General features: G+C 38.0%; 1 long non-coding RNA gene across 1 annotated transcript; it reads right to left on the reverse strand.

Annotated features, from left to right (window-relative positions):
• Nucleotides 1-905: 905 nt before the first annotated feature.
• On the reverse strand, nucleotides 906-26,915 carry LOC128311300 (uncharacterized). Its single transcript, XR_008289651.1, has 3 exons — nucleotides 23,995-26,915; nucleotides 5,872-5,919; nucleotides 906-4,546 (listed from the first exon to the last, which is right to left on the reverse strand). It is a non-coding gene; the product is annotated as an uncharacterized LOC128311300 (long non-coding RNA).
• Nucleotides 26,916-27,319: the final 404 nt, after the last annotated feature.

Below are 27,319 nucleotides of genomic sequence, written 5' to 3' on the forward strand. Positions count from 1 at the left end.
ATAAAAGGGCTAGCCAAGTTTGAATGTACGGTGCAGAATAGAGTTTCTCAACCTAGACACTACCGATATTTGTGGAAGGTTAATTGTTGTGGATGCTGCCCTTAGCATTATAGGATACTTAGCATTATCCCTGGCCTCTACTCAGTAGATACCAGTCACACCCTCCCTTCCATAAGTTGTAAAATAACCATATGTCTCCAGAAATTGCCATATTTCTCTGGGGGCTGAAATCACCATCCATTTAAGAACCACTGCTTTAGAATAGCCCTGTCTAATAGAACTTTCTACAATGAGAGAACCATCCAAGATGGTAGCCACAAGCCACATGTGGTTATTGAGCACTTGAAATGTGGCTGGTACAACTAAGGACCTGAATTTTAAGTGTTATTTTATTTTAACTAATATAATTATAAAAGCCACATATAACCACATTGGACAGCACAACTTTACAAGATTCAGATCTACTCTGGGCAGTGAAATCTATATACAATGTCACCCTAAGTGCTTCTGAAACATACCACGTAGAAATAATTTACAAGAATAGAAAAATCTACTTACCTTCCTGTCTGAACCGGAAGAACTCTTGGGGATTTTATGACTAATGGAAAGTTTACTTGCAGCTTTGCTTTCTAAGTATTGTCTATGTAATATTTTCTGTTACTACCTTTCATATCTGTATTATGAGACTTAAAGCAGTCTGGTGAGATAGCCCCAGCCCCCTTCAGTCCCAATCTTGATCTCCTTTTATTATCAGTCCTTAACATTTTCTTAGGAAAAATTCCCATTGCTGTCTGGTGTTCTCAGTTCTTAGCAGGTTAAACATAGAGTTACCATATGACCCAGCAATTCCACTCCTAGATGTATACCCAAAAGAGATGAAGACGTGTATGTCCATGCAAACACTTGAACATGAGTGTTATAGCTGTTTTGGTTTTTTCCAGTTTTATTGAGATATAACTGACATACAGCACTGTATAAGTTTAAGGTATAGAGTACAATGATTTGACTTACATATGTGGTTAAATGGTTACCATTATAAGCTTAGTTAACATTCATTGTCTCATATAATCACAAAAAAAAAAAAAAGAACATGAGAAAGAAAAAAGTGTTTTCCTTGTGATGGGAACTCTTAGCATTTATTCTCTTAACCACTTCCATATATACTATACATTAGTGTTAATGATAGTCATCATGTTGTACATTACATCCCTAGTACTTACTTATCTTATAACTGGAAGTTTGTACCTTTTGACCTTCTTTCGATCCCCCTTCCACCTCTGGTAACCAACAAATCTTTCCTTTTCCTATGAGTTTGTTTTTTGCTTTTTCAGATTCCACATGTATCTGAGACCATACAGTATTTATTTTTCTCTGTCCGACTTATTTTACTTAGTATAATGTCCTTGGTTCATCCATGTTGTTGCAAATGACAGGATTTCCGTTTTTTTGGCTGAATAAGATTACATTGTAGATTTACCACATCTTCATTACCCATTCATCTGTCCATGGACAGTCAGATTGTTTTCATGTATTGGCTTTTGTAAACAACACTGCCTAGCTGCATTATTCATAATGGCCAAAAAGTGGAAACAATCCAAATGTCTAACAAACGATGAATGAATAAACAAATGTATATGCATCAATGGAATATTATCTGGCAATAACAAGGAATGAAGCCCTGATATATTCTACAACAGGATGAACCTTAAAAACATTATGCTAAATTAAATAAGCCAGTCACAGAAGACCACATACTATATGATTCCACTTACATGAAATGTCTGTAACAGAGGCATCTATAGATACAGAAAGTAGTTTAGCCGTTATCTAGGGCTGGCGTGAAATGAGGACATTGGTTGGTTATAGCTAATGATTATGGGGTTTCTTTTTGGTGTGATGAAAATGTTTTAAAATTAGATTGTGATGATGACTATACAATTCTGTGATTATACTAAATCTATTGAATTATACACTTTAATTGGGTGAATTGCATGGTATGGGAATTGTATTTCAACAATGTTGTTAAAACCTCTGTTGGTGTAATTCACTCCATAAGCAGATCTAACAAGAAAATCTGCACCATCATATCAATCAGTACATGATATTTATTATCAAACTGGAAGTGGCTTTAGATAATGTTATTATCTTATTCCAAAATAGTCTCTACACTGGTTACCAGCACTCTCATTTCCAAGGTAATTGAAGTGACCCTGCATTGCATCCAAACGCGGGCTGGAAAACGTTAAGCATGGCCCTTACTCAATAACAAATCATTCCACACCCTGAGACCCACTGTAGGACAGTGAATGCATTCAGAGGATACACTACAAAATCCTAGCCAGCCACTAACCAAAAGGGCCCATCCTTGTCATTCCTGAGTTCCTCTCTAGTCCGTAGGAATAATGGACTCATGGACATCGCCAATGAGAAAAGACAAATGGATAAGAGGCTTTCAAAACTAACTTTGTCATTAAGTCAGGCTGGTCAGACCCTGTCCAGGATGTAAAACGCTAAGTCATGGATGTTAAATAGCTCTGTCAGGCAATTAGAAGAGAACATTCACTTTTAGGGCCTTGAGTTTTCCCGGAAGCCCCAGAAAGAGCCCGTTCTCTGATTTTCAGCTCACCTGACTCAGCTAACTTTACAGGAAATGAAAATGTGCCTAGGTTTTTCGTTATTAGGTGAGACTTGGTACTGAAAATAACTGTCAGTCTTCTTTAGCTTAAGCATGGACCATTCAGGAGGCCTCCTGGAAGAATGCGGAAGATGGGAAAAGGAAAACAGCAAATAGCAAGTGGGGTAAAATTTTTCATGATGTAAAACCAAAAAAATCTAAGGCAATTTTGCTTTACTCTTCCAGAAAAAATAATGTCAAATGAAGTTAAACAGTTTGTCTAAGTGGTTAGATAGAGATCTGTGAAGAATTATGTACGGAGAAGTAGGGGCTCAGACTGCAAGGCAGGAAAGGACAGACTTTTTAAAGAAAAATTTGTGTAGGGAGGAATATTAATTCAGTAGCTCATTCAGTAGATAAGGCAGAAGACCTTAGGTTACAAAGCAGTGACACATTTCTGACCTTTCTTCCATTCACTGAGGATGGAGATGAATAAATACATAGAGCATTTATGGGAAGAGCTAAGTCCTTTGGAATGGTTCTGGGAAGAGTCTGAGTTATTTGGAGGACAAGTGTCACCTTCAAGACAAGATGCATTAACTGTACCCCGAACTTCTTATAACTAGATATAGTGGCAACCTTCCCTGGTCCTCATTGTCTGGCTGGATAAGTGTGTCCCTCTTCTGTGTTCTGACAGTGCCCTGGATATATCCTTAGTATACCACTTAAATTATTTAAGATTGGTATTTTTTATCTCCTTTTATTACTAGACAGTGAACTTCACAGGAACCAAGACATTGTTGGCATTTGTGTGGTTTTCAGTTTTCAAGAGTGTCTTAACAGTTTCGAAGGTGGATATACTTCCCCATCTCTGGTAGACAGTGTTTCATTTTCAGGTATTCCATAGGCCAGTTGGCTCCTTCCCAGATTAGGTAATTCCAAGATTACCATACCTGGACTCTGCCGCCAGACCTTGTGGTAAATCAGACTGTAATGTAATACTGAGTTCTACTAGCATTGGGTCTGGGCTCCAAAATGGATGCCTTATACAAAAATGTGCACTAGAGTGGGTTTAGTGTCATTACACTGGCTTCAAGACACATGTTTTTCATATAGCATTGTCACATGGATTGGGGATATTTGAACTACACTTCCCCAGTCTGCCACCCAGGTGAGCTTTGTGTGTTATACCAGCCGTCTGTATGTGAGATACCAAAGAAGTAAATTGCTCAGTGACAACCATAGGCCCTGAAAGAATTTAAGCACCTTCCCTGTTGCCTATCTTCATGGGAGGGGATGTGGTGGGGGCAGGGTAATAATAGCCATCAACGAGTCTCATTTATATCTCGGATCATATACCCACAACCCAGATACCAAATCAGAAATTTTATTATGTTCTTTGCATGTTCCAGGTCGTTAAACTTAATCCCAGATCTTGTCCTTCTTTTTTTTTTTTTTTAAATCTCTTTCTGTGAGTAGAACTTTTTAATTGAAACATTACAATGGATTGTCTGGATAAGAAGTGTGTTTTCAACAAATCTTTGCGTTATGATCTTTCCACTCATACCACTTAAGTAAAAGTTATAACAGACATAGTTTCTTTTTTCTGGACTGGGTATGTCAGTGCAGACACTATGTCAGCCTGAAAAAAAAAAAGAGACAGAGAGAGATAAATAAAGTCTATGGGTGTCCCCACACGGCGCCAGCTTGTTTGAGCCAGTCATTATCTCCAGAGTTATAAGAAGACCTTTTGGAACTCCCCCAGCCTCTGCTGCTAAGGCTCCTGGGATTAGAGACCAGAAGACAGAAATGCTCTGTTCTTTATTTCAGGAAGCACACATAGATGGACTTTGGAGTAAAGAAATAGTATTTGTTGAAACCTTTGCTCAGAGCTATAAATCTCTGTGCCGCGTGGCAGGGATGTCTCTGACTCTGGAACAAAGAACAAAGAGCATTTTAGTTAGTCACACTGAGGAAAATACCCAAGAAGCAGAAACCACAAGGGAGTTCATAACACACACACCCCCTCCCCTCCTGAAGGACCACCTGCTTTCCCTTTAACTCAAGTAGAGATTTCTTGGCACATTCCAGCTCCAAATCCCAGGTTTTGAAACAATAAAGCTAGTATCAGAATCATCCCCCAGGCTCTACAGATCCATGTTAAATGATGACGAATTTAGGCCTTTCATACAGCCATAAAACCTCAACGTAGCCAACAACCTGGAAGTCATAGTGTTTCACTTCATCATAGAAGTGATGGAATGACTAAGATCCAATGTCACAAAACCCCTCAGAGGTCCCACAACCCCACTACACCTGGAAAGATTCTTTAAAACATTGATCTGATTCATAAATATAATAAATTTTCATTGTATAAATTTTTTTAAGTTTTTATTTAAATTCCCTTTAGTTAACATACAGTATAATATTAGTTTCAGGTGTACAATATAGGGAAAAAGAAAAATATTTTCATAATCCACCATAATACATTTTGTTCACCATGCTCTGTTGTGATTAAAGAAAAATGAACATGCTAAATCTTACAGAATAAAAAAGAAAATTGTGGATTTCTACTTTTGATGTTTAAATCCTGAATTCTGCAACTTATTACATAAAACATCAAAGCATACTTGGACAGGGACCTTGTTCGAGATAGGGTTACATCACAATAGGTGTGAAAAATTGTGAAATCGAGCCAGCTTCAGGGGAGTGTGCATAGCATGACATTCTCTATAAAGATCCTGGCAGTGCCGAGAGAACCCTGTACTCATAACTGGCCAAATCCTACTATCCTCACTTGCAGGGCACAGCCCATAATCGGTGGAGAGATTCCAGAGGTGTGTGATATTACCCCTGAGTTCTTATCACAGACACTGAAATTCAAGCAATTAAATTAGAGAGAAAGCAATCTAGAGTGGGTGAAAACAGAGTGATTGAGGTTCATGGATTTGTGTTGATCTTGCACTGATCAGGGATCCCTACAGAAGCTGCCAACTGCTCTCAGAGGAAAAGAGGCAGATCAAGGAAGTTGTTTCCTAACATTATGTGAAGTTATCTGGGCCTTGAAGGTGACAAGGAGGATAAGCTAAGTACTAAGCCAGGTTCTGTTGGCCTTAATTGCATGTGTTAATTGAGATTATATTTGGTCTCGAGTGTTCTTAAATTGTTCTGTAAACTCTGCAGACCCTATGGGGCATCTGAAGGCATGGCTACTCAGAAGGAATGTCTCCCTGCCTCTGGGATTGATGGGTACACACCCTTGCCTTTTTCTTGTTGTTTTCCATTGCATTCTTCAATTTCCAAATCTGGAATGTAAAAGAAAAATAATTGATACCTCTCCTTTTTCATCTTTTCATCTTTCTGCTTTTTCATCTGCACAGTGACAGAGTTGGTTGCATAGGGTCATCACCAGCAACTCTCACCTGCTCTGCATTCTCTGCTCTGTGGTTCTAAAGACTAAATGTCCTGCATCAGGCAGGGAGCAGTGTGATTACTACTCCATGTCAACAGTGCTGGCCCGTTGGAAAAGCTAGGCTATTTACTGTCTTAAACCAGCTACCTTGTCTCTTCTTTATCCTACAACACTGACAAGCCATAAACCCACTGAAACTGTCCCCTTTAATCTCAGGGCAAAAATTTCATCTTCTTCAAATCTCCCTGGGGAGCAGAGTGAACCCAAACCAACAGTGGTGTAGAAAGTTAACTGCCCCCGTAGTAGCTCAAGACTCCAGGTGAGTCAGGTCATATCAGACTTCTCCCCAGAGGACTGAATGAATGAAGGTTCTGAAATGGAATTGAGTGAGGAAGCCTGCATTCTCCAGAGAGCAAGGATGAAGGGGTCAAGAAAACAAAGATCTATCCCCAAACACCAAAGAACACCACTCCTGAGTAGTACAGATGCATTCAGTAGAATCTTTGCTGTAGAATCAGAGAATTCACTCAAAGAAACTATGTGAAGACAGCCAGTTTATCCCCCTGCTTTCAAATAATTAACAAGGATTCACTGAATCACTTCCTGCACCCTCAGGCACATACTGGGATGGAATCCAATGCGCATAGCATTTTTCAGGACTTTAATTATCTCAAAGTATCTTTTGGTAATCTTTTTCAATGTCTCACCAACATCAGCCACCCAGTTAATATCTAACCTAAATCCTTTCTGCCACTTATTTAAGCCATTTATTTTCTTTAATACCTTAGGACATATGGGAGAATAGTAGGTATCCTTTTGGGGAATATTTTCTCAATGTGTGAGTTTTCCTTTTGCTTTGATTTCAGTGAACAGAGTATTGTCTGTTTAATTCTCCAAATAATAAAAAGAATCAGGAATAAAAAGTTCATATTTTTGACTTTTCCACATATTAGTTTTGTGACCTTGGGTGATCTTGAAACACCTCCAAACATCAATTTCCATATAATTATATAGAAATTATATATATTTATATAATTATATATGACTTATATATAATTATACAGATATAATACTTACACCAAAGATTATTATAAAGGTTCAAAGGCTCATATATACAAAAACAAATTGTGAAGTACAATAAAGATTCCAGATAGAGTAATTGTTATTCACCTGTCATGAGGATTAAATCAGAATAATGGTAAAATAATGTTGGGAGGATGTAGAGAAATCAGAAAGAAACCTGTGTTTTGCTGGTGAGGATGTAAAATGGTGCCACATCGTGGAAAATAGCATAGAGCCTCCTCAAAAAAATTAAACACAGAATTACCATATGATTGAACAATTCTGCTACTGGTCATATACCCCCAAAGAACTGAATGCAAGGGTTCAACGGACACTTACTTGCACACAAACATTTATAGCAGTGTTATTCCCCATAGTCAAAAGTGGGAAAAAAACCCAATGTCCACCATGGATGAATGGACAAGCAAAATACAGTGTATACACATAATGGAATATTATTTATCCTTAAAAAGGAAGGAAGTCCTGACACATGCTACAACATGGGTGAACCCCAAAGACATTATGCAAAGTGAAAGAAGGCAGACACAAAAGGACAAAGATCGCATGACTGGCGCCACTTGCATATGTGTAGTCAAACTAATGGAAACAGAAAGTAGAATGCTGACTGCAGGGATGGGGGAGGGGGATCCTGGGGAGTTGTCGTTTAAAGCGTACAGAGTTTCATTCTGGGATAACGAACAAGTTCTTGAGATGGATGGTGGTGATTAGTTGCGCAGTAGTGTAAATGTACTTAATGCCACTGAACTGTATACTGAAAAATGGTTAAAGGGTTAAGTTTTATGTTATGTACACTTTAGCATAATGAAAAAAAAGAAGATAATGGTCACTACACGGTCCCCACTTGGCAGAGGATATGGGGGGATACTATTTTGTTGGAGAGACTGGACAATACATAACACAATCCAGTCCAATGGGCAGCACTGTGTAATGGTGTAATGGGAGGCTGCTCTGAGAGGTGGAAGGAGGCACTAGTGAGCATGTGGATCAGAAGGGCCAGAGAATGCTGGCTTGTCATGGAGGTGCCGACGTAGTCTGGGCGTAGGTTTTTGAATGGCCACTATCAAAGCCTTAATTATTTTCAGGCCTAGGACGCATTTTCCCAGCAACTACCTCTCCTATCTCTCCCTCAGAAAGCACCCATTATCCTCCCGTTCCTACATGAACTCCAGGAACCCGTGTGATATTGTGTAGTGCCTTCCTGCCAAGAGACTGCCCAGAGAGTTAGAGACAGGCAATCTTCAACACCCATTTGAAACCAGGGGCTGGGAGACTTACGACATAGAGAAAATCAAAAGGCTAGATACTGATTGACAAATTATCTGGGGTTAACTAAGATAAATAGCAGTAAACCATTAATGTCTGCATTCTCCTCTCTGGTTCTAAAGAGTGAATGTCCTTCATCAGGCAGAGCTAGTGTGAGCAGTACTCCAGGTCAACAGTGCTGGGCTATCTACTGTCTTAAAAGAACTACAGACATACTACCTTGGTGCTATAAGTACAAACTTTTTGGCGTACCAAAAAAAATGAAGCTCTGGTTTGGTAATGACAGGAAAAGTTTATGGTGCTGGATTTTATAGACAGTGGTCACATCAGGCTGAGTGTTACAATGCGAAGCGTGTGGACTTCAGTGACAGACATAAGTTCAAATCCCAATTCCGTCACGTTTTACCATGTGAACCTCAAAATTATTTCACACTCTTAGCTTCTCATATAGCATAACAATACCTAAATCCTGGGTTTGTGATAAGATTGTGACAGTTTATATAATTTCCCTTAAACTTAAAGGGCAGTTTAATAATGAGAGTATTAGCAAAAAAAAAAAAAAAAAAGTTTTTAGAGAAGCTAGCTGTGATCGCTTCTAGATTATAATAAAAATAACTAATGTACATAGAACTAACATCATCCCCAGGACTATTCTAAGAACTTTAAATTTTGAACTCTTAACCCTTGGGAAAATCCTTTGAGGCAGAGACCCTGATTATCCCCACTTTACATCTGAGGAAACAGAAGCACAGAGAGAATAAGAAACTTGCCAAATGTCACAGAGCTGATAAATGTTAGCACTGGAGTCCATATTCTAAAGTGCAGTAATATAGACCAAAGATGATACTTGATAGTCCCCTAAGGAACAAATTCACTATGCATAAAAAGATGTTACTTTGATTTTAATAAGGAGGTGATCAGAGGGGACAAAAGAAAATGCATCTTTAAATCCCCATAGCAAATCATGTAAAGGTTACTTTATGGTCATACTAAGTTTCCACCCAGCAACTAATTCTAAAGATAAACATAATAAAGAAACCTAAATCACCATGTCATATTAATAAGATACTTAATTTTCACCTATAGGCATTAAAATATTTAAGGACAGAAATATACCAATTTTCATAGCTTAAGGCTTTCATATTTTTTATTATTTTAGAATTCAAAAGTTCAATATGTACATTTTTCCAATTAATACTGAAAAAGAAATAGATTACCTATAAAGAGACTTGCATGGGTAAAACCCTACCTCAAAAATACCAAACATATTATAGAGGAATGTGGGATTGCTTTGGCTCCTCATTCATTACCCTGATATCAGTTACAAAAAGTAAAGTATGGCCCAGAACACTCCAAAATCCTGCTGGTCAGTGACAGGTATAAGGCACACAATTTCAGTGTTTATTACAGAAATCACTTAATGGAGAACTTTAAGAATTAACACACCAGTTAGCAAATAATAAAAGAATATTATGAATTAGTACTCATGGAATATAGGAAACTTCTTACCCCTGAATACCTTTCTAATTAAACAAACAAAAAATTAACAGCAATCAAGATATTAGAAAAAGAAAACAAAATAAAACCAAGTAGAAGGAATTCATAAAAATAAAAGCAAATATAAATAAATTAGAAAATGGTGACATTGTTAAATCAAAACTCAACAAAATAATTATAATTTATTACACTGGGGGATTTAAGCATAATAATATTTCTATGATACTCTGGAGTAACCATCAGTTTTTTCTCTAGAGTTAAGTAGTTGTCAGATTTTTTTAAATAAAACAACAGGGGTGCCTGGGTGGCTTAGTCAGGTAGGCATACAACTTTGGCTCAGGTCATGATCTTGTGGTCCATGAGTTCGAGCCCAGCATCCGGCTCTGTGCTGACAGCCTGGAGCCTGGAGCCTGCTTCAGATTCTGTATCTCCCTCTCTCTCTACCCCTCCAATCTCTCACTCTCTCTCTCTCTCTCTCTCTCTCTGTCTCTCTCTCTGTGTCTCTCTCAAAAATAAATAAACCTTAAAAAAATAAAATAAAATAAGGGGCACCTGGGTGGCTCAGTCAGTTAAACATCCAACTTCAGCTCAGGTCATGATCTCACCATCTGTGAGTTCAAGCTCCACATCAGGCTCTGTGCTGACAGCTCGGAGCCTGGAGCCTGCTTTGGATTCTGTGTTTCCCCCTCTCTGCCCCTCCCCCACTCACACCGTCTCTCTCTCTCAAAAAAAATGAATAAACGTTAAAAAAATAAAAATAAGAAATAAAATAAATCAGTACCCTCTCCTGATTAAAACAACAGTAAGTCAAGAACGGAAGGAAACTTCCCTAACTCAATACAGCATATCTTCCAGAAACTTAAATCCCCTGTCTTATTTGGGCAGATACCAAAGTAGCTTATTTCTCACTTCAGTATTAGTCCAAGGAGAATGTTTCTGGCCAGGAGGCAACTCTCCTCCACACGGCCTTGTCCGTATTTAAAATCCTTTCATCTTGTGGCCCCATCTCCTAGAACTTCATCACCTATATATCCAGGCTTCAAAAAGGAGTACAAATGAGAGGTTTTTATGGGCTTGGCATGAAGACTGTTCACACTGTACTGGAGAGAACTTAGTCACCCGGTTATGTAGACGGAGGGGCAGGGAGATGAACTCTAGCTATGTGTCCAAGGGGAAAACCGGAAAATCATTTCAGTGGATGGTGCTCTCTGCCACAGTCAGCTTCTCTGGCTTCATGTACCTACATTTCTTCACACTCGTCTCCTCCCCAAATTCCAGGCAGGTACTACATTCATCTCAAAGTTCAAGAACTCTGAGTGTTGTACAGTCCATCCATCAAATACCAGTTTGGTTCATTATGGTTTGATGACCTATGCACTAAAAAATGTTAACTGCCCCTGCACACCCACCCAGCCAAAACAAGGTAACGGAGCAAGGAAGGAAATTAGCAATAAAACTTTCATCTTAGAAAAGAGGGAATGGGACACACATCAAATCTCACACGAAACACAAAATTAAAACCCTGATGAATCCATACCTAAACATGAAATATCTAATCACAAAAGATTGAGCCATGAAATATTAAAAGGCACTATAATAAAAATAGGTTTCAATTATGTATTAGGAAGGCCTCCTGAGCATTACACAACATCCAGAAATCTTAGAGTAAAAAATGGACAGGTTTGTCCTCATAAAAACATAAAATTTCTGTATCTCAGAAGTGACCATAAGCAAAATTAAAAGGCATTTGTAACAAATATTTACAATATAAGTGACAATTGCTTACTGTCTCTAGTATAGATGAGAAAAAGGCAAACAACCCAAAGTAAAAGTGGAAGCTTTGCCTTCCAGATAGGAAACTAATTGCAGACAGCGATGTTCTCTCCTTCCCCAATGCTCTCTATATTTCTACTCTAAGCCTTACATTTCTGTTTTGAGTATGAGAATACATACCTTACTCTGTAAATTCAAAGAGAAATTTTTAGCTAATCAAAATTATGAAAAATTCCTGAGGGTCTAAAATACACCAGATTAGTTTGAAGAAGGTAACAGCAGCCTGGAATTTGTTCTGAAGCTTTTTGGAAAGTATGCCACAGAAGATAGGGGCATCACCAAGCCCATCTCATGTCTCCAGGTGGTGGAAGCCAGGCTCCGAGAGGAGGCATTCGATGCAAATGACAGGGAAAGGAGTTGGGTACCCACACTGGTTGTGCCTGGTGCAGCCCGCTGTCCTCCTCCGCATCCATTCAGGCCTATTCTTGGGCAGGGGCCATGCTCAAGGAGAGTAGAACCTGAAAATGCCCAGATGGAATGACGAAGCCCAGAATATTGGCTTCTAAGATATCCTACCCAGCACACACACAGCCTTTCTCCTATTCTCACAGAAAACATTATGGAGCACAAACCTCAGTAGCTACCCCAATACCTCCCTGATGGCTGGCCATGGGACTAGAAGTATAGACGCCAACAGGGTATCCAAACCACAAAGAAGAGCCCATAGCCAAAATCACCAACATCTGACATGAAGCCACCATGAAAAATAGATAACAAGCCAACAGAAGAATTACGATTATGAAAAATTAATAGAGTGATAAGAAGAAGTGACAATCAGGAACAGTCTGGTGTAAAACAAACCAAACATAAACCTTAGAAATAAAAAAAAATGTAATTACTGAAATAAAAAATTCAGTAGATAGGATTAGAAGACTGGACCCAGCTGAGAAGGAAATGAGATATCTGGAATGAAGCACAAGGTGAAGAAAAGTTGAAAACTTGAAGATATATGGAGGAAAGTTCTGTATGTCATAGCATCTATCTAATAGAGAATAATGAGGATAAAAGAGAGATAAAATCTAAAAAAAAATAATGGAATTTCTTCTTACAGTTGAAGAAGCATAAATCTTCAGATTGAAATGGTCCTTCAAATATAGAGCAGGATTAAAATAAACACACACACACACACAAAAGCCAATTACAAAGGTAGTGACAATTCAGAATATTAGCCAACATTCTAAGCTATGAGGATAGCTACGAGGGTGAAGAGAAGTTGCCAAAGCTTCCAGAGAGGGTGATAAAGCGACTATTCACAGTCATTCTCATCAGATTTGACATTAGGTGTTTCATCAACAGTATTGGATGAAGAAAAGACATTTGATAATATCTTCACTGAAAGAAAAGAAGTTCAAATCTAAATTTCTATATTCAGACATAATATTAATCAAATGTGAGAACAATATAAGATTTTTTTCAAATACCCAGGGAGTCAGAGTTTTAATAACTCAATAGATCCTGTCTGAAAGCTAAGAGAACTATTAGAGACTCTACAGGAAAATGAATCCAAGATTTAACAACGAGCTGTAGTAGTTGCAGGAAAATAATACAACTACTTTTTCTATGAGACATAATTATAATTTTTTTTATTTTTTAATTAATTTATTTGGCGGGGGAAGGTCAGAGAGAGAGAAGGAGAGAGAATCCCAAGCAGGCTCCATGTTCAGCGTGTATCCCAACATAGGGCTCAATCCCACGACCCTGTGATTATGACCTAAGCCAAAATCAAGAGTCGGATGGATGCTTAACTGGCTGAGCGACCCAGGTTCCCCTAAAATTATTTTTTAAAAACAAAATTCTGGTGTCAAAATTCAGATTATGTCAACATGGGATATAGAAGATGGAAGCGGGGATGCTAATGAAGAATTCAGGAAAATAAAAGTATTTGAAGATTTGTCAAAAGCTATTAGTAAGTATGGGAATGCAAGCTGGTGCAGCCACTCTGGAAAACATTATGGAGGTTCCTTAGAAAACTAAAAATAGAACTATCCTACAACCCAGCAATTGTCCTACTAGGCATTTATCCAGGGACACAGGTGTGCTGTTTCGAAGGAACACATGCACCCCCATGTTTATAGCAGCACTATCTACAATAGCCAAAGTATGGAAAGAGCCCAAATGTCCATTGATGGATGAATGGACAAAGAAGATGTGGTGTGTGTGTGTGTATATATATATATATATATATATATATATATATATATATATATATGATGGAGTATTACTCGGCAACCAAAAAGAATGAAATCTTGCCATTTGCAACTACGTGGATGAAACTGGAGGGTATTATGCTAAGTGAAATTAGTCAGTCAAAGAAAAACAAAAATCATATGACTTCACTCATATGAAGACTTTAAGAGACAAACAGATGAACATAAGGGAAGGGAAACAAAAATAATATAAAAACAAGGAGGGGGACAAAACAGAAGAGACTCATAAATATGGAGAACAAACAGAGAGTTACTGGAGGGGTTGTGGGAGGGGGGATGGGCTAAATGGGTAAGGGGCCCTAAGGAATCTACTCCTGAAATCATTGTTGCACTCTATGCTAACTAATTTGGAAGTAAATTTTAAGAAATAAAAAATAAAACAAGTTAAAAGTTAAAAAAAAGAATTTAAAAAAGTTAGTAGGTAGTGAGTAGCCTCACGCTGTTAGAAAAATATAAATTTAAACACTAATGATAAAAATTTAAGTGTAACCTCTTAGAAGCATAAAAATAAAATGTGTATGGTTTTCAAACCAGTAAATGAAAAGAGGAACAAAGGAAATCCCAGCCATCCGTGGAAAGGCTGAAGCGGAAATGAGAGAAAGGATGTTAAACTGCAACACAAAATGACATGACAGGAATAAGTCTAAATACATCCAAAATAATGATACATATGAACTGGATTAGTCTGTTTTATAAAAGGTAAAATCAGTTGGATTTTAAGAATCCAGCCACATGCAGCTTACCAGGAAAAGCCAAAACTGTGATTACTCTAGGCTTGAAAACATATTCCTGGCAACCACGAACAGAAAGTTGCTAACAGCAGCATCAGTATCACACACAACAGAATCGAAAGTCAAAAAGATTACAAGTTTAAAAAAGGATATTTCACATTTTAAATAATTCACCAGGAAGATCTAATAATTATGAACTTAAATGCTCCTAACATCATTTTGGAGTACATGAAAAATTGGTAAAATCACAAAAGGAAATTAGCAAATCCACATCTGAGAGGTCTGTTAAAGTCTCCCACTACAATGTACCGTGAGTAACAATACAGAGGACTTAAATAATATAGTTAACAAATTGATGCTAATAGATGTGCATAGAACTCATACTCAATAGAGAATACACAATTTGTTCATTTTACTCAGTTAAAATTTATAAAAATTGGTCCTATAGAAGGTCAGAAAGGAAATTACAATAATCTTTTTAAAAAAAGACATATAGAGGGGCACCTGAGTGGCTCAGTTGGTTAAGCATCCAACTTGTGCTCAGGTCATGATCTCACAGTTCTTGAGTTCAAGCCCCACGTTGGGCTCTGTGCTGACAGCTGGAGCCTGGAGCCTGCTTCAGATTCTGTGTTTTGGTCTCTCTCTCTGACCCTCCCCTGCTCACACTCATTCCCTCTCTCTCTCAAAAATAAATAAACGTTAAAAACTTTTAAACAAAGAAGATACATAGAAATATATAGACCACTTAATTGAAAATAGCGTATAAAAACTAGAAAAAAATTTTTTAAGTTTATTTTTATTTATTTTGAAAGAGATATAGAGAGCAAGCAGGGGAGGGGCAGAGAAAGAGGGAGACAGAATACCAAGCAGGCTCCATGCACTGTCAGCACAGAACCTGAAATGAGGGTCAAACTCACAAGCCACGAAATCATGACCTGAGCTGAAATCAAGAGTCAGATGCTGAACTGACTGAGCCACCCAGGTGCCCTGAAACTAGAATTTTTTTTTTAATTGAATCCAGGCATCTAGATATTTTAAGTCACTTCTAAATAATTCATTGCTTAAAGAAAATGTCAACGTTGAAATTTCAAATAATTTAGAAATTAATGAAAATGAAAGCACCCCATATCAGAACCTATATGTTTTGTTCATGGAAAGATATATGTGGCTTCACATGCATTACACATTAATCTAAGAGGCTAGGAAATAAACAACTCAAATAAGCCCATAAAAAGTATAAAGAAGAAATAAAAATAATAAAGGCAGAAACAGGTAAAATAGCAAACAACTCCATTTCCTCTGCCTCCTACCTCATTTCTTCCCTTTCCTATAGCAAAACTCTTCAAAATAATCATCTCTTATTGTCTCCAGATGTTCGCCTCCATTTTTGTAAGTCCTTCCAACCAGGGTTCCATCTTCAAAACTCCACCAAAATTTATCTTAAAGCCACCACTATACATGTCAACTTTAATTTGGCCCAAATTACTGTTGGGAGTAAAAGGGAGTTCTATTAATTTTTATACCTGAAATAGGCATAGATTGGGGCATATGTTCACCCCACCTATCAGCAGCATTTAACTAGGATCAGTACATGGCAGAGAGTTCATAAAAATATTTATCAAATAGGTGGCATTTGTCAACTCCCCAAACTCCCCCTATTTTTTCTTTTTCATTGTTAATTGAATATAATAAAAACCTTTCACAAGATTAATCAAGGGAAAAAGAGAAGCCACAAAAAAAAAATTAGGAATGAGTTTTACATATATAAAAGATAAAAGGAAATTACAAGAATATAACAATTTTATACTAATCCGCTGGAAAACCTAGAAGAAATGAATACATTTCCTGTAATACAAGTGATTAAATTTGACCTAAGACGGAATAGAAAATCTGAATAAATCAACTGTTTTAAAAAATATTTCCCAGCTGTGCTGTGGGAAATTAAGAAAATTACCTATATACCAACTGGGGCCAATGTAACAGGGCAGTAGGAAACCCCTTAGGGTAAAGTGGAAAAATTACATAGTAGAAAGAATATAGTTATTATAATGAAAGAAACCAGATTCAGCTTCATATTTCCTAGTTTCAAAATATATTATGAAGCTATAGTAATCAAAATAGGATAGTATTGGCATGAAAATGGGCACATAGATCAACAGAACAAAGAATCCAAAAATAAACTCCTATCTACAGTAAGGTCATTTAATTTACAACAAAGAAGGGGCACCTGGGTGACTCAGTCAGTTAAGTGTCCAACTTCAGCTCAGGTCATGATCTCACAGTTTGTGAGTTAGAGCCCCGCATAACGCTCTGTGCTGACAGCTCAGAGCCTGGAGCCTGCTTCAGATTCTGTGTCTCCCTGGCTCTCTGCCCCTCCCCCGCTCATGCTCGGTCTCTCTCAGAAATAAATAAACTTTTTAAAAAATGTTAATTTACACAAAGGAGCCAAGATATACAGTAAGGAAGGGATAGTCTCTTCAACAAATGGTAACTGAAAAAACTGGACAACCTCATGCAAAAGAATGATACTGGATCCCTATCTTATACCATATACAAAAACCAACTCAAATGGATTAAGGTCTTAAATTTAAGATCTGAAACCATAAAACTCCTAGAAGAAAACATCAGTGGTAAGCTCCTTGACGTTAATCTTGGCAGTGATCTTTTGGATTTGACACCAAAAGCAAAGGTAACAAAGGCAAAAACAAGCAAGTGGCACTACATCAAATGAAAAAGCTTCTGCACAGCAAAAGAAATAATCAAAAACTAAAAAGGCAGGGGCACCTGGGTGGCTCAGTCGATTAAGCGTCCGACCTCAGCTCAGGTCATGATCTCACAGTTTGTGAGTTCGAGCCCCGCATTGGGCTCTGTGCTGACAGCTCAGAGCCTGGAGCCTGCTTCAGATTCTGTGTCTCCCTCTCTCTGCCCTTCCCCTGCTCACACTCTCTGTCCTTCTTGCAAAAATAATAAACATTAAAAACAATTTTAAAAACTAAAACTAAAAAGGCAATTTGTAAATCATATATATGACAAAGTGTTAATATTCAAAATATATAAAGAAATCACACAACTCAATAGCAAAAAACAAACATTTCGATTTTAAAATAGGCAGAAGTGAATATTTTTCCAAAGGAGACATACAAATGCCCAACAGATACATGAAAAGGTGCTCAACATCACTCATCATTGGGTAAATATAAATTAAAGCCACAATAAATCACCTCACACCTGTTGGAATGGCTCTCCTCAAAAAGAAAAGAGCTAACAAGCATTGGCAAGGATGTGGGGATAAGGGAAACATTTAACACCATTGGTAGGAATATAAATTGGTGCAGCTACTGTGGGTAACAGCATGGAGAGTCCTCAAAAAATTAAAAATAGAATTACTATATGATCCAGCAATCCTACTTCAGGGTACATATCCAAAGGAAATGAAAAAAGGATATATAAGAGATAGGTGCATTCTCATGTTCATGGCAGCATTATTCACAATAGCAAAGATATGGAAACAACCTAAGTGTTCATCAACAGATGGATAAAGAAGATATGAGATATATATTCAAGGGAGTATTATTCAGCCATGAGAAAGAAGGAAATTCTGCCATTGACAGCAACATGGATGGCATAATGCTAAGTGAATTAAGTTAGACACAGAAAGACAAATACCACATGGCATCACTTATATGTGGAAGCTAAAAAGAAAACCAAACTCATAGAAACAGAAAGTAGAAAAGCGGTTGCCAGGACTGGGGGTGAGCAGGGGTGGGGGGAAGGAATAGGGAGAGGCTGGTAAACGGGTACAAACTTTCAGCTATAAAATGAGTAAGGATCTAATGTATAACATAGTGACTATAGTTAGTAACACTATATATTTGTTTTATAATTAAATTTGCTAAGAGGGTAGAACTTAAGTGTTCTCACCATACATATGTGTATATATATGTATATATATGTATAAAATATATACATAACATTACAATATATATTACACATAAAAATATGTGAGGTGATGGATGTGTTAATTAACTAGATGGGAGAAATCTTTTTAAAATGTATATACATATGTCAAATCATCACAGTGTACACTTTAAATACCTTACAATTTTATGTCAATTATAACTCAATAAATCTGAAAGGGAGAGAAAGAGACTAGGTTCAAATACTAGTTCAGCCTCTTCCCAGCTGTGTAACATTGATATGAACCTATCTTAGTAAAGGCTACCCATCCAAGACGGCCTTCACCATCATGACATTATCCTACTGACTCAGGCCAATGCCACTACTTTCCATATTGAGAAAGCAATAGGGAAGAGATGATACATCCTTGTGTATTCCTTCAGTTGTATTTTTATTTGTTTTGTGTTTTGAGGCCCCTATTTTGTGGGACTCTGCTCCTAAGTTCCTCACCTAGTAAGCAGACTTCAGTCAAAATGTATGTTGTATCAGGGACATACCACTCAATCCGAAAGCAGTCTCAGCTCCCCTAATCTCATCTCTGATCCAAGACCCCCTTAGAACAATGTGGCAATTAAGACAAGACAAAACCGGAATATCCCTCCCTCCAGCTGCCTCCCTAAATGTTGCCCATGGTGCCTTCCCTTGCCAAGGCACCATTGCCTGTCTGTACAAGTACCCAGGCCCCTTCTGTTTCCTTAAGAATCCTCCTGTAGATGAGTATATGCTGATACGGAAGCATCAAAGCCAATATTTCATTGGTTGCAGAAGCTGTCACCATTCTCAACCATTAGCTCAAAAAAGGAAGCAATGATATCAAGACCTTATGGTGAGACAGACCCATCAGGAATTTTTTAAAGGGTTGGGGGTTATTTATGAAGATTAGTAAGTGTATGAGGGTTGTAGTGAGAAAATAAATGGGCACAACTTCCTTGGAGCAGAGGGTGATTTGCTGATATCTGTCATCACTTACCAGCTGTGTGATGCTGAGCTTTATCTTCCTTCCTGGCAAAACAGAGATACTAGTACCTACCTCCTAGTTTTGTTTCAAAGATTACATGTGACAGAGGGTCCCACATGTAGTTAGTGCTTAACAAATTTTACCTCCTATCTTAATCAGCGTGGGCTACCAGAACACAATACCACAGACTGGGTGGCTTAAACAATAGAAATGGATTTCTCAAAGTTCTGGAGACTAGAAGTCCAAGATCAAGATGCCAAGAAGATAACTTCATTCTAAGTCTTCTCTTGGGAAGGAGAGAGGGAGGAAGATGGCGGGCAGGGGCAGTATACTGAGAGACAGAAGGAGGGAGAAATATTGAGGGAGAGATACAGAGAGAGATGAAGAAGAGAGGGAGAGGGAGGGAGTGGGAGAAAGACTACCCTCTGGGTCTCTTCTCATAAATGCACTAATCTCATCATGAGGACCCCACTCTCATGATCTCATCCAACCTACTTACCTCCAAAAGGCCTCACCTCTAAATATCACCCCACTGGGGGTTAGAGCTCCAACAGATGAATTTGGAGGGGACACAAACATTTCATCCATAGCATCACCACATACATAAGCACAGTTTTAAGGAAGGGAAAGATACTTGCTCAGACTTTGGTTTCTATTAAAACAGATGTTAAGAAATCTATTCCAGGATACCATGTTTAAGCTGGGATTTCATTTTTACATTGGAGAATATATTCTAGGGTTTTCTTTTTATGCCCTGAGGCAGGAACAGTACCATCCTACCAAGCACATAGCAGATTTATTATCCCTCTCAGAAGGTACAGAAAGGAACTGTTTCCTCTGATACATTTCAGAGACTATTAAAGAGTTCAGGAATGGGGAGTTCAGGTGATGGGGCCACAAAGCCTACTGGGCTTTGGCCACAGGATAGTTCCTGTAATGCTTAACTAAAATTTGTCTTAGGCTTTCTTGGCAAACTATACAGGAGGTGGAAACACACCAGAGATCTTTCACACAGCTGCCTTTGTTCTGGTCTGAATTTAGCCACCTTAGTACTAATGAGAATTTTCCATTAAAATGACTTACTTTAATCCCCAAATTCTAACTTTAAACCTTGCTAGGCTAAGCAGAAAAAAAAAAAGACACCAAAGAGTACCTGCTGTGTTTCCATTAATATAAAGTCCTAAAACAGGCAAAACTAACTTTTGATGCTAGAAATCAGGATTACAGTTGCCTCAAGAAGGGCAGGAATTGAGCGGGAAGGGTCACCAGAGAACTTTCTGGTGTAATGAAAATATTCTATAGCTTGAGGGCTTATGCATTTGTAGAAATTCACCAACAGTTAAGATCTGTTCACTTCACTATAAGTAACATCTCAGTTATAAAAAGCGAATATATGAATTTAGGCTCTTTTGTATCAAGTTGAGTGTAATTATGAAAATTATGTGCATTTTTCCTTGGAAAGATCTGTCAGAAATCTAGCTTCATGTCTTTATATAGTCTTCAGTAGCAAGCAGGAGTATGGATGGGATAGAAGCTACATGCTCCTCAGGAACTCTCCCTGAATTTCTGTACCCATCCGTAAAAGAGCAGTTCTCTCTAGGAAGAGCGGGACAGTGGAAATTAACACTTTTTAAGGGGGTATAATCAGAGTTATCAAACTAAGTTTTTCTAGCATAGATATGGACTATCCCCCTATGTCACCCCCAAACATTCTCTTATGATGTTCCCTCACCTTAAGAACCATTCCAGAGTGTGTCACTCTTATTAATGGGAATGTTGTATCCCTCAGGTATGTTGGGTAAATCTGAATCCATGAGGTTGGGTCATTCAGGTATACCAACCTCTGCCTCACTTTGTTAATGACATCTACCAACTTCCCAGTTACCACTCTTCATTAATTGACAATGACAGGACCTGGATCTTTCTCTCTACCCCAGTTACTATCATAATTCTGGGTGATATCAAGGTTCATGTAAATGAGCCATCCAGAAACACGGACTTGGACCTCCACAATTCCAGTGGCTGTCACTTCTATTATAATTGGCCAAGTCACATCTGGAATCTTACTAGCTGTACCACATCAGAAATTCTGACTTCCATTATTCTACTATGGGTCTTAACATCTTATCTTTCTACTTTTCTTGTACCTTTATTTCCACTAAACCTACTTTTTGACTGTAAAGACCTCCAGTTCTTTAACGCCATAATTTTTTCATACTCTGTGGGGACCTTCTAAAGCTCCCTTGCCAACCTAGTCTGTGATAACATGACTAGTTGTCTCCATTATTCTTTACCAGCATCTTTAACACTTTTTTGTTAATATACTTTCCCTGCTACAGCAACTGTATGGTAAATCTCTAGCCCAAGATTGATGCAGCATTATTACTTATATGTCCCTTTATATGTGCACATGTCCCTTAGCAACACCTATTGACCCTTTGGTTTGCTCTTGGTCAGAGTGCTCTTCAACCTCCCCAACAATTATTCCAAACCTTTGCCATTCTCCCCAAAACTCCTCCCCTCAGCAGATCACCAAGGCTCCTATGTCATGGAGAAACTGAAATCATCAAGCTTACTCTCCATCACCTTCTTGCTTTTAGTCAGCAGTTTTAATGTACATTCGAGCTCACATTCTCATTCATATCTGTACCCTTGACTCCTTTCTCAACATCTAAGAACATAAGGTAAACCTTAAGGTATCTAAAGTCAGTGCCTACACTTAACTCACCCCCTTCTGACTCCTTTGACACTTTATCAGCCATCTTCTTTTTTTTTAAGTTTATTTATTTATTTTGAGAGGGAGATAGAGAGAGAGAGAGAGAGAGAGAGAGAGAGAGAGAGATCACGCAAGTGGGAAAGGGACAGAGAAAGAAAGAGAGAGAATCCCAAACAGGCTCCATGCTCTCAGCACAGAGCCTGATGCGGGGCTCAACCCCACAACCATGAGATCATGACCTGAGCTGAAATCAAAAGTCAGATGCTTGACTGACCAAGCCACCCAGGCACCCCAGCCATTTTCTTTTTGCTCAAATATCAATCTCTTTCTTCCCACTTGTTCCTTCTCTTCAGCCTATAAACATGCTCATGTTAGTTAGGCCCATAATAAAAATAAATCATCTGGACCACATGACTTTTCTAGCTACTGTTTATCTTATCATCACCATCTTATTAAGATTGTGCTTTCTGGGGCACCTGGGTGGCTCAGTTGGTAAAGCGTCTGACTTCAGCTCGGGTCATGATCTCACAGTTTGTGAGTTTGAGCCCCACATGGGGCTCTGTGCTGATAGCTCTGAGCCTGAAGCCTGCTTCAAATTCTGTGTCTCCCTCTCTCTATGCCCTCCCCTGCTCTCTCTCTCTTTCTTAAAAAAAATAAAATGTTAAAAAAAAAAGATTGTGCTTTCTTAGTATAACAATGGTTCTAATGGGTAAATATTGTGGGTATTTTAAATCCCAATTTCACTGGACCATAGAGAAGCTTTAACTGACCACCTTAAAATAAGCACTCCAAAATCATAAGAGCTAATAAACAAGGTCATCAAGGTTGCAGGACACAAGATCAACATACAAAAATCAATTTAGAGGGGTGCCTGGGTGGCTCAGTTTGTTAAGCCACCGGCTTTGGTTCATGTCTTGATCTCGCAGTTTGTGAACTCAAGTCCCACATCAGGCTGTCTGTTGTCAGCATGAAGCCCGCCTCAGATCATCAGTCTCCCTCTCTCTGTGCTCCTCCCCCTATTGTGCCCTCTCTCTCTCTCAAAAATAAACATTTAAAAAAATCAACTTAGAGATAGCACCTTATACCTGTTAGAATGGCTAAAATAAAAAAGACAAGAAATAGTAAGTGTTGGTGAGGATGTGGAGAAAAAGGAACTCTTGTGGACTGTTAGTGGGAATCTAAAGTGGTACAGCTACTGTGGAAACATTGTGGAGGTTCCTCAAAAAAATAAAAATAAAAATAAAAATAATATATGATCCAATAATTCTAATACAGAGTACTTACCCAAAGAAATGAAAACACTGATTTGAAAAGATATATGCACCCCTATTTCATTGCAGCATTATTTACAATAGCCAAGATATGGAAGCAACCTAAGTGTCCATCAATAGATAAACAGATAAAGAAGATGTGGCATACATAAACATGTATATACATACATACCCACACACATATACAATGGACTATTACACAGTCATAAAAAAGGATGAGATCTTGCCATTTGAGACAACATAGATTGACCTAGAGGATATTATGCTAAGTGAAGTAAGTCAGACAGAGAAAGACAAATACCATATTATTTCACTCATATGTAGAATCTAAAAAACAAAACAAATGAGAAAACAAACAAAAAGGCAGAATTTGACCTCTAAATACAGAGAATTGATTGCCCAGAGGGAAAGGGGATGAGCAAAATGGGTGAAGGGGACTAGGACAGACTTACAGTTATGAAATGGATAAGTCATGGGAATAAAAGGCACAGCACAGGAGATACAGTCAATGATATTGTAACAGCGTCGTATGGTGACAGATGGTAGCTACACTTGTGGTGAGCAGAGCATAATGTTTAGAGCTGTTGAATCACGATGTTGTACACCTGAAATTAATATAAGGTTGTATATTAACTATACTCAAATGATTAAAATAAAAAATTAATTATTTTATTTCTATACATGAGCAATGCACAATCCAAAAATGAAATTTGGAAAACAAATTTATAGTAGTATTTATAGTAGTATTAAAAGAATAAAATATTTAGGAATACATTTAATACAGTATAAAGTATAACATTTGTACACCTAAAATTATAAAATATCATTGAAAGATATTAAAATAAATGGAAAGACATCTGATATTTAAGAACTGGAAGACAGTACTATTAAGATAACAAAACTCCCCAATGATCTCGATTCAATGCAGTCTATTTCAAAATTCCAGCTGGAATCTTTCAGAAAATTATAAGATGACTCTAAAATCCATATGGAAATGCAATAACCAAAACAATCTTTAAAAAGAATAGTGGATTTGGAGGACACATTTCCCAATTTCAAAACTTACTACAGTGTTACTGCAAACAATAAAGTGTCGTCCCGGCATAAGAGTAGACATAAAGATTGGGAGCAGAATTGAAAGTCCAGAGATAAAATCTCAAATGTATGGTCAAATGGTTTTTGACAAGAATGCCAAGAGATTTAATGGGGAAAGAACTGTTTCTCCAATAAATGGTGCCGGTATGGCTGCATATGCAAATGCAAAAAACTAATGAAGTTGGACCTTCAGGGTTCAGCCATACATGTAGATGCTGTCAGCACTCCCAATCTTTTACAAAGAAAAACAACTGAACAAACTAAAAATTAATAACTTTTTCTTGGACTCGTGAGGGAGCTGAGGTTGCATGGCAAAGAGCCACCCAGAAAACTGGACATAGAATGGAATCCAGAGAGTTACTGAGATCTGCTTACCTGGAGCACTGGAGCCACACTTTGATAGGAACACTTTCATGCTAATTTCGACAAATCACTGGAGCTGAGTGTAGGCTAGTATGAGAGAAATAGACTCTTGGAGTCGGCGCTCTTAGGGGTCTCTCTTGCTTTCATGGGCTTTACTTCTCAGACCCCACCAGGTTCTCATGGTGAAGAGCCAAGAAAGATAACCTCATAGCTCTGACAGGCAACAAAGAAATTTTCTTTTTTCTTTTCTTTCTTTTTTTTTTTTTTTTTTGAAATAAAGTCAGAATCTCTTCCATAACAAAGTCCTGTTCTCCAGCGGAATGATTTAACCAGATTTATGCTACCTGGAAGAAGTACACTCCCCTGACTCCATCCCTCTGGACCCTTCCTTTCTTACTTACAGGATGGGGGGATTCTAAGAAGCACTTATGAACGTCACATCCCAGGGACCCAGGCACACTAAAGCACTGAGATTTACCATACAATTACAGAGCGCTTCCCTTTCCCAACACCTCACCACCACAAACCACTGACTCTGTCTAAGGAAGAGGTAGGGAATCCCCGAATAACAGGGAGACAAAAACAGACACGACAGAAATTTGAAGCCTCTGACACCTATAGCTACAGCAAACATTAAGCACAGTCCAACTCATAGGAGATCTACTTGGCTTCATTTATTTTAGTCATTCATAAATTTACTGACCCTATCAGAAACTCCTTATTGAACATGTGATTGGTTAGACAGCAAAAGATGCCTAACCTTTCCAATACTTTTCACCTTAGAGAAATAACTACATTATTGTATCACTTTAATTTCTGCCTACCTTATTGCCCCAATTTCAATTGAAGTCCTTTAAGGACAACATCTATATTTTACTTTTCTGTACCTTCTGTGGGTAGCCTAACTCAGTGCTGAGTAAGTAAATGAATGAATAAATGAATGAATGAGTCGGCTTAAGATTGTCTTTGGAGTGACATGGGAGTCCTTGGGGAAGGTACTGTAGTTCTGATTATAATTATTGTTCTGATAGAACTTTCTTGGTCCTGGACATCCTCCTCTAGGGAAGGAGTATGGTACAGTGGGGAATGGTCTAGAATCAGGAAGTCTGGTTTTAAGACTTGAATGTGCCATTAGGTAGCTATGTGGCCTTAGAGAGCTCAACTCTGGGCTTTTTTGCAGATCTGTAAAATAAACATTCCTTTCAGTTCTATCATTACAAGATTCTGGAAGCCACTAGTCCTTATTAAAATGAAAAAAATTACCAAAATAAACTCTGAATTTAGAAAATGAATATTTCTTTTCTTATATCCTCTAATATCTAGGACCTATTAAATGCCTGATTAAGTCATGTTTTAAGTGCATCACCTGTATTAACTTATTTATTCCTATAAATAAAACTATTTTATCCCTCTTTCACATATAAAGCACAGAAAGGTTATGTAACTTACATAGCTGGTAGCAGAATGAAATTCAGATCACGCATTCTGGCTCCAGTAGCTGTGCTCTTGATCCTAATGGTTCTCCCATGCCCAAGGGTAGTACCAGCCTTCTCTTCTGCCCTTGGAACCAGTGGCCTCTTCCATCACCATATAGTTCAATGGAAAGATTAAACTCCCCTCTCGATGGAAAGTGATTATTCAGAAAGATGTTGTGAGAGAACAGAATTCCCAGGAGAGCAAAGACATATTTACTAATGCCTTCATTTGGGGAAAGGGCCTCTGTTTTATTTGATATTACCAGTCCTGGATTGGGAAATCAATGTGTGGAGAAGCTTTTGACTTGACTTTTGGACAGAATGCTGTTCTTTTCCCAAAACCATATCAAACATGAGGTTGAAAGGTGAAACCTTTCATTGCAACATCACCTATTTTGCTCCCGCTAAGAGGGTTCTGTTTGATTCAATGCTAGAGAAGTCTTCCCCTATTAGTCCTTCCACATGAACTGGATTTAAGAAGCCACCATGACACCCCTTCCTCCCATTCCTCACCTCAGCTCACAGGCATACCAGCTGTAAGAAACTTACCAAAATGGTTAAATAGCCTTTAAAAATTAGGTCAGAAAGAGTAAGTAAACAGGAACTTTCCATCCAGTGAAACATGTACTTTGAATCCAACAAAGTATACAGAGTAACAGGTAAGATAAAGTTAATTCTAGAACTAACAAAGATTGTGATCAACATTCAGTGTCGCTGGATCCTCTTCCTGTTATTCTAGCCACATATTTCCCTCTCATGTTTCTTTCCAGTTCTTATCTTCCCTTTTCTCTCCTCAACTCCTCTCTCTACCTGTCCCTTCCTTTCCAAGTACCCAGAGGACTGT

This window comes from Acinonyx jubatus, chromosome A3 (genome assembly GCF_027475565.1).
Source record: "Acinonyx jubatus isolate Ajub_Pintada_27869175 chromosome A3, VMU_Ajub_asm_v1.0, whole genome shotgun sequence".
Classification (NCBI taxonomy): Eukaryota; Metazoa; Chordata; class Mammalia; order Carnivora; family Felidae; genus Acinonyx; species Acinonyx jubatus.